Consider the following 9,763-nt stretch of genomic DNA (forward strand, 5'->3'; position numbering starts at 1 on the left):
TTTTTCAGATATCTAAATATATGTTTAATAGCAATTATATGAGAAAGTTTAGTATTAGCCTGGAAGCGCGCACATTGACAGACAACAAACATGATATCAGGGCGAATGGGGGTGAGATACATCAGGGATCCGATCATTGATATATAGTAAGTTAGATCTACGGCGTTCCGTTCAGGATCATATGAAAGAAGAGGTCTTTCTGTCATAAGAGTTGCCGCATTCGTAGAATTTTGAAACTCAAATTTTGCCAACATGTCTTCGACATATTTTCCTTGATGTAGGGAAATATCTGTTGAACTCTGACGAACTTGTAACCCCAGAAATTTCATCATCTCCCCCAACGAACTCATCTCAAATCTCTTCTTCATCACTTCTTCAAATTCAGAACATATAGCCGAAAATGATGTCATCTACATAAATCTGAACCAAGATCAGATCTTTCCTAATAGTTTAAAGGAACAGAGTCTGATCGATGGTTCCTCGCTTGTACCCATGCCCCAGTATGTGAGCCGTCAACGTCGCATACCATGCCCGAGGCGCTTGATGAAGTCCATATAGAGCTTTGTCTAGCTTGCAAACGTTAATAGGATGCTTTGAGTTAACAAAACCCGGTGGCTGGCCCACATAGATTTCCTCTTTTACTTCTCCATACTGAAACGTTGTCTTGACATCCATTTGGTAAACCGTGAATCCCATATAGGAAGCATATGCTAAGAAAATTTGAATTGCCTTAAGATGGGCCACTGGAGCATCCACTTCAGTGTAGTCTACACCTTCCACCTGAAAAAAACCACGAACCACAAGCCGCACTTTGTTTCGAACAATAACCCCAGTATCGTCTTGCTTGTTATGAAAAACCCATCTTGTATATAAAGCCTTCTTCCCAACGGGCAACTAAACCAATCTCCAAACCTTGAGTTTCTCAAACTGATTCAATTCTTCATGCATGGCATCCAGCCAGCTTGGTTCTTGTAAATCCATTTCAAGTAACTTAGGCTCAATCTGAGAGATGAAACAAGAAAATAAACAACTGTTGATGTGCCCTGTCTGACTTCTGGTTAAGACGCCTGTTTCAAGGGGACCTATGCCATTTTCGATTGGATGATCTCGTTGAATTCTTGTTGGAATAGAAAGACCAGGAACAGAACTAGTAGAAGGTAGATTCGTTGGATCGTCAAGGATTTCAGAGAGAGGGTTTTTCCATCCAGATGCAGCAGTACTGTGCGAGTACGAAGTACTTGCAATGTACTCATTTGGCATGATATCTAGGAATAAAGTGCTCCCAAAAATTTGACGAATGGCACTCTCCCCCGCAACTGCTGGAACATCGGCCGTAGAAGTCTGAGCGGTTTGTAAATCACTTATTTATTGTGAAGACATAGTCTCATTTACACTTTCCTGTTGAATTGGAGAGAATTGCTGAGTAACTTCCAATGATTCTGACGAGTCTATACTCAACACTAGAGACATATGAGAATCAGTAGGGATTTCGTCTTCTTCATCAACAGCATTTGAAGCACCAGCACCCGAGTTTTCTGTATCAACAACTGGAAATACATTAAATGTCTTAAACAGTTCATTATAATCGAATAACTAGTCAGGACCGACACGAGCATCAGTCTCATTCTCTTATAAACAGCGCACATCATAAGATTCCACTGTCTGCTTCATTGTCTTGTTGTAAAATCTGTAAGCAGTACGACCAACATATCCAACAAAGTAACAATCATTAGCTTTGGCTTTAAACTTGGAGTCGTTTTGAGATTTAGCAGAGTACACGGACAACCAAAAGCTCGAAAGTGTGCAACCGAAGGCTTGTGACCATAAACAATTACATAAGGAGTCTTCATATGTGATTTATTGATCAACACATGATTTTGAACATAACAGGGTGTGTTGACCGCTTCAGTCCAGAAGAACAAAGGTAGCTTTGAATCACACCGCATCGTCCTTGCTGCCTCGATAAGAGTTATGTTCCTTCTCTTAGCAACTCCATTTTGTTGTGGTGTGCGAGCTGAGCTGTACTGTCTAAGTACTCTTTTCTTGGCACAAAAATAATTCAACATCGAATTCTTGAATTCGGTGCCGTTGTCATAGCGAATTCCCTTTAGCTGTAGATTGAGTTGGTTCTCTCATACGCACCTAAAAGCCTTTTATCAATTCTGCAGTTTCACTCTTATTTCACAAGAAAAACACCCAAGTAAAATGTGAGTAATCATCAGTAATAACCATACAATAAGATATGCGAGAAAGACTCAATACATGAAACGGACCAAACAAGTCCATATGTAGCAATTGAAAAACCGAGGTAATGGTATTAACCAGTTTTGGCTTGTGAGACTTACGAATATGTTTGCCCAAAGCACAAGCTACACATTTCTCAATTGTTACAAAATCCTTGACAGGCAAACCACACACCAAGTAATTTTTCGCAAGATGGTTTAAGTTTTTAATGTGTGCATGACCAAGACGACGATGCCAAAGCATGGCATTATGTTCTGACACTTTTGAAAATAGACAAGTGATTGCATCAAGAACATTTTTGTTCGTTTCGATCATGTAAGCATTATATTTTCTTTGTGATTTAACAAGAACCCAGTCTTCTGGTATAATGATACTATGTTTTAAAATTAAACACTCTTTGTTAGTGAAATGTGTTAAAAATCCTTTGTCACAAATCTGCGAGACGCTGAACAGACTGTGTTTCAATTCCGGAACAAAATTGACATTTTCAAATATAAGAACACCATTACTTACAATGGAAACATACCCACCATTAAAAATTTGAATGTCGTGCAGTTCGGAGATGTATCATGTCATGTGCCTGGAACAGCCACTATCAACATACCTAGGTCTGATGATATTCCTTCATAGTTGTTCTTACACGATGTGCGAGATTAGTTAGTTTTTGGTACCCAGTCCATAGAGTGTTGGGTAGGCCTGATTTATCTAAGCGTGTCACAGGTTGCCATGACATGTCTTCCTGATTATCTAAGATTGAACAAGATGGCTTGGTCACCGGAGATTTAGGCAGCCATTCATATCTGGATTTTAAAACTTTGTTACTTGTATGAATGGTTGACTTAGTCTCCGGTTTGTGAGCGGAAAGCATATTCGACTTTGACTTACAAATTGGTTTCGGTCCAGAGTGCCGACTTGGTTCTTAGGACCGAGGCAGAGTTTCCATAACGCTTCTGAAACATATTAGGTTTGGTCTGATGAGAGCTTAACCTGTCAACCTTGTTTCTTTTCCAATCACCGTCAGAGGGATTTGCCTCATAATACCTTGATTTATTAGAGGTGTGGTAGAAGGTATTTTGAGGCATATTCCTCTATGATATCCATAATATGGGATATATGGACGTTGTGGACTAATTCTAGAAATATGACCAGAAATGCCACAGTTAAAACCTGTTTGACGTTTAACGTAAATTCATTGCGGAAAGCATACTCCAGGTCTTGATATGTTGTGTGAGCTAGTATTTCTCGCTTTGTACCGGACACTTGACTTATCACTTGATTATCACAATTGTGAACACATGAGCTTCATTTTTTAACAAACTTAGGTGATAAATGTTGACGAGAACTTTTATATTTATCAAATTTATTCAAAAACACACCACCAGATTTAAAAGTTTTAGAAGAATCAAACACACAATTTTCTTTGCTCTTAAAAACAGAGCTCACACAAATATTTGAAGTAATTGAATCCAATACTGGCAAATTTAAATGAACATTAGAATTAATGTCTTTATTGTTCAAAATAGGTAAATCATCATCCTCGTCAGCCCAATCCTCAACAATTATTTCATCTGCACGTGAAGTAAACACATTAGTATCATTCACCCTTGAGGTTGATTCAGTAGCTTTTACTGAACCAAGAGTACATTTGCCAATTTCAGTTAGTTTACCATACAACATAAACTTTTCCATTTCTTCCTCTTCTTTGGTAAGAGGAAGTCCAGTGTAGTTGACATTATATAGAGGGGAAACCACATTGTACCCAATACCCTCACCCTTGTTTTCTTTCCATTTTAATTGTTTTTCAATCATGGACTCAACAACAATACTAGAGACATATAATTTCTTAAAACTGAATTCAGTATTTTCAAATTTATTAGTTAACTTAGCAATCTCCAACTTAGAAGCTTCTAGTTTAGCGATTAATTCAGAAATTTTTTGTTTAGCATCTTAATGGTGGCAACATTTAATGCTAAAGTCGAATTGATGTTTAGAGAAATCCTTTTGTTTTGCCTCTAGTTTTTCTTTTAAAGCTTTTTCGAATTTTTTAAAAGTGAAGTTTTCATGTTTTATTCCCTCCATTTCTCTAATCAAGTTACTACTTTGAGATTTATATAAATCTACATTATTAATACAAGATTGAGAACATAATTCAAAACTTACCTCGGATGAGCTGGAAGAAGTGAAAGCCTTGAATGCAAATTGGAGATCCTTAACTTGTTCCTCAACATCGTTTTCTTCTCCAGAAACATCAATCCGGGAAAATTTGGCAGTTTGATTGCTGATATTGAGAGATGCCATCTGGTCATTCCATGAAAACTGTTGATCCACCAATCCCCGTTCACTCTCATTTGAACCAGCTGTATTCTCTCCTCTTGCATTGCTCACTAGAACTAGTGCCCTTTCTCTGTTTCCCTCCTTAGTTGAGGTCGTGCATTCACGAGCAAAATGACCCGACTCATGACAGTTGTAGAACCTCAGAGTATCCTAGTTAAATCCCACCTTCTGATTTGCTGGAACATTCCAGTTATTTCTACTTGTTCTTTTAGTAACCTTTTTAGCCCTAAATACAGCCATGGCTATTTGCCATGAGATATCCATTTCCTCCACATCATCAGGATGTATTTGATCTAGTTCAGCAGCGACAACTGGTTGAACTAGATCTCCAGCAAAAAAAGCATTATAGCAATTCATCAAACCTTCCATCAAGGCAATGTTTTCTTGAGTCTCATTTGAGATAGTGGGAATCTGAGTGGGAGACTGACTGGAAGAAGCAGTAGTTGGTTGGGGCTTAGTAACAAATGCAGTTTATTGAACAGGTTGTGGAAAGAACACGCGAGTTGGCTGTGGCCGTGGCTGAGTAAATTAACCTTGAGCAGACTTAAACATTGAGAAACTATTCTGAGACTGCTATGGCTAAACATACTGACCCTGAGAGGATTTAAACATAGAGAAGTTTTCTTGTGAGGTGTGAGCATTATTAGAAGCAACACTGTAGCTGACCACATTGTAAGAATTGGCATGATTTATGGCACGCTGCTTATCATCTATGTCACATGATTTAATGATTGCCATTACTTCTAACAAGGTTAGTTTGGTTTGATCGTTAGTCTTCTTAATCACTGCAACATTCATGTCCCAGCTTTGTGGCAGGGAGTTGACCAACTTATTATTTGTCTCAACTGAGGTCGGTTTTATGTTAGGGGAACGCATTTCCGTGACTAGTGATATAAATCTCTGCAACTGTGTTTCCAAACACTCTCCCAGAACATGATTAAACATGTTAAACTTTTGTCGTAATAGATCTTGTCGGCTTCTTCTCATGTCTTCATTTCCTTCATACACTTCAATAAGGGCTTTCCATAAAGCCTTAGCAGTCTGTAACTCTCTAAATCCCAAGGCTATTTCAGGTAAAAGTGCCATTGTTAAAGTAGCAAGAGCCTTTTCATATTCTTAAATCTTCTCAAAATCGGCTTTGACGTACAGTTCAACAGGCTTCACCACCACCTCATCAGAATTTTCTCGTTGATAAGTCATAACTTGAGGACCCCGAACAATGCTCCTCCAAATATTCGCATCTTTCATTTTCACATATTTTTCAAATCTGAATTTCCACTCGGCAAACCCCTCATGAGACAGTAAACGGGTTACGCGAGTAGTAGTTCCCATGACTGAGTCCAGTTCTTAATGTAGTACAGAATTAGTGGAAGTATTAGTTAATTGGTCTATTTCAAACAGGTTATTTGTCCAAGAATAAGTCCATAAATCAGTCCCAATAGAACAGGCCCAAAGAGAGTAACCGAAAACCCAACAACTAAAACCCACCAAAGCCCAGGCCCAATTCCAAACAGAAACCGAGAACCCTAAAAGTGTACCGAGAACCCTGAAAATCAATCGAGAACCCGGAAAGTCAACCAAGAACACTTAAGATTGACCGAGAACTCTTGATTGATGACAATAGTCTTAGCCGAGAACCCACAATTGTCTAGAGAACCCAAGTAATAGAGAACCAAAAACCTAGAACCCAAGAAATTGGCCGGAATCCCCTAATCTGCACTCGAGAACAGTTAATATAACCCGAAAACACCTTGTTGTGCTCGAGAACGACCAAACGAGGCAGAGAACTCCCAAATCAGCTTTGACCAAGTAAATTTGGCAACAAACTAAATCCTGAAATTGATGGGATTTGAATTTTTAACCAAAATAAACTCAATTCCTAACCAAAAACACTTTCTACCTTTTCTGGTGAACAATTTACCGGAAAATTAATAAAACACAACCACCAAAAGAAACACCAAACACACTCTTTGAATCTGTGATATCACAACCCGAGCCTAGAATAGGTGAATAGGCTCTGATACCAATGGTAAGTCCCTATACGTGTCTTTCAATTTGATATCACATGAAATCGTTGTTATACAGAATCTAACAACGAAAGGATTCGATATAAATAAAATAAACAATAAGAACAAGATGCTAATGCTTCAAAACACACGTTTAATCAACGTTGGGTGCTTAAGCACTATCGATTACAAACTGAATAATACTTCTAGTATTCCTATCTCTTGTCTACGTCCAACCTCAACCAGTTAACATTATACCATATTTATACACATGCTAACCCTAAGCCCAAAGCTACCAAAAGCCCACCAAGATCCATGTGGATCTCGGTTTAAAATACAAGCCCAAAATAATACAATACAAACCACACAACGTTCCACACAAAGTTTAGCACAACAATAACAGTTGGGTTTTAACAATGCCCGTCGGGTAAAAAATCTAGTTAAACCTATGCCTAAACCTGAAAACCTAACTGGCTAAACTAAAACCCAAAACAAAACACCAAAGCTAAACCGACATTTCTCTGGTTTATTTTTATTTTAGTTATTTAACGATGACAACAGAGAAGATATTTTAGATTTTTCCTTTTTTACTTCTTTAGTTTTTTATTTAATTTTTGAGTGATGATTTTTTTTTGTATTTCTTTTAGGGTTTATTATCTCAACTAAAAGAATTCATATCAGGTGCTCTATATTTATGTGAACGAGTTTTCTATATTGCATGGAGTAGTTGTGAGAGAAACAGAAAATAAATGTTATGGTTAATAAGTAAATTCGGAAAAACAATGTTCATCATTTATAATTTTTTTATGTTTTTTTGAAAGTGGTAGTGAGTGAATGAGAGAGAAAAGATAACGATAAACGTAAAAAATACATTTAATCGAAAATTCAAGAGAAATATAGTGTTTGTTAATGTAATTATAAAGATGGAGATAAGAATCTGCCTGGAATGTTGTAAAGATTACAAATCTTTTTCTTGCTTATTATTTTTGTGATCATTTATATTTCAACATTTACCCTTTAAGTGTAGGGATGAACATTTGGTACTTGGTACTGGTACCAAAAATACCGAACCGATTAAATTCGATACCCGTACCAATACCAAGTATATTCTGTAACAATAAATATATGGATATATATTTATATATGTATGGCCCTCATGATCATTTATATTATAATATATCAAATTTAATTAATGAGTTAAGTGCCATTTTAGTACCTGTGGTTTGGCCAACTACGCAACTTCAGTACATATTCTTTATTTTGTGCAAATGGCTACCTCAGTTTCAAAAAACTTGCATTTTTAGTACTTTTTTTTCTAACCCCGTCTATTTTTTCCATTAAGTCAGGGATAGTTTGGTAACTTCAAGATTTTCTTTGTTTTTTTCATTTCTTTTAAACGCTTATATCTTTTAAACCCTAAATCCCCAAATCATAACATCAAAATGCAAATCATAAATCCCCAAATATCGTAAAAATTCAAACCCTATGATGATATGGAGAAAGGGTTTGGAGATTTAGGATTTGGATTTTTATGTTATGATTTGAGGATTTAGGGTTTAGAAGATATAAGCGTTTAAAATAAAAGAAAAAAACAAAGAAAATAACGAAGTTACCAAATTATCCCTGACTTAACGGAAAAAATAGACGGAGTTAGGAAAAAAGTACTAAAAATGCAAGTTTTTTGAAACTGATGTAGCCATTTGCACAAAATAAAGAATATGTACTAAAGCTGTGTAGTTCGTCAAACCACAGGTACTAAAATGGCTCTTAATTAATTATACCTTATCATTATTATTAGCTAGGTTATTGTTGATGGACCAAATTAACCTTTCTTGCAAATTAAGGGTTTCCCCTTAGGTGTATATATAAATATATGGCGAGGCTAATTAACATCATACAACATAACCCTAAATCTCACATAAGAATTCGTGACTCTCTCTCTATATATTATTCGGTTTCTCAAGAACCCTAATCCCCATCACTAATATACATCCTAAAGGGGAACTCGAACAAGTTGACTATCATGTCGTCTAAATCTTTCTCATCAACTGTGGATTCTCTCTCTCCTGTGACAGGTATGTTTTAGTTGTAGACTTATCATAATATTCATGTTTTCTACTACATACATGAAAAACTGATCAACATGTGATATCAGAGCGATGTTGATTAATCAGTTCTTCATGTTTTCCATTAACTCAGGATCTAAACAGAAGACATGGACTAAAACCTGATAAACCCTACCAGTTTTCGTTTTTCATAATTTGTTTTATTTATTAAATTTTTAATTAAAATTCGAAAATAAATAAACCCTAAAAATTTTACGGTTTTAAAAATCGTTTCTGATATAAACGGACAGTTTTCGAAATATGATAAATTAATGATCTTCGTGTTCATAACAGTTTTCGAAAATCTAATATAATCTGGTTCAAGATATGGATTGTTATAATGTTTTACTAAATTTTATGATTTATATTTAGAACAAGATATTTTGAATTCTGTAAACTTAACAAAGGATTTATGTTATAAATAATCAAATCTTGGATAAACAAACAATCCCAAAGAATTTAGATCAAGCATTATCAGTTGTTCATCAACTTATGGGTGTATGTTTTTACGGTTAAAATAGCTTTCAGAAAACACTAAGTTTCTGAAAACACTAAAACCCGAAAACACATCAAACCAGAGATCTAAAATTCCCGAAACTAAAAAATTTTCGTGAACAATACACTAAAGTATAAACATACACTGAGTTCGATCCACGCTAATAGTTTGTTTGCTATTAAATAAACCAATGTTTTGTAAATACTTAAAACATAAACGTACATATTAATTAATTTTTACAAAACATATAAAAAGCTTAACTTGATTAAATGAGGATGTACACTTCTGCCCAAAAGTGATGTGATACATCCAATATATTATTCAAGTCTAAATACAAGTTGTGTTAGTTTTGCTTAAACATGATTTAAATGTATCACTCCTACCCAAAGGTGACGCGATACATCTATATCAAAGCAAAACTAACTCGTGCATGATTAAAATGGATGTCTCACTTCTAATATACTTAAGTAAAATTTAATACTGCCCAAAGGTGATTTATCTTTTATATAAGTATAATTTTATTAATTATATTGCTCTATTATTTTGATGTTAACAATAGACATTTATTATCACAGCTT

The sequence above is a fragment of the Bidens hawaiensis genome, unplaced genomic scaffold, assembly GCF_021521415.1.
Source record: "Bidens hawaiensis isolate Kalapana, Puna unplaced genomic scaffold, B.hawaiensis_p1.1 tig00040022_1, whole genome shotgun sequence".
Classification (NCBI taxonomy): Eukaryota; Viridiplantae; Streptophyta; class Magnoliopsida; order Asterales; family Asteraceae; genus Bidens; species Bidens hawaiensis.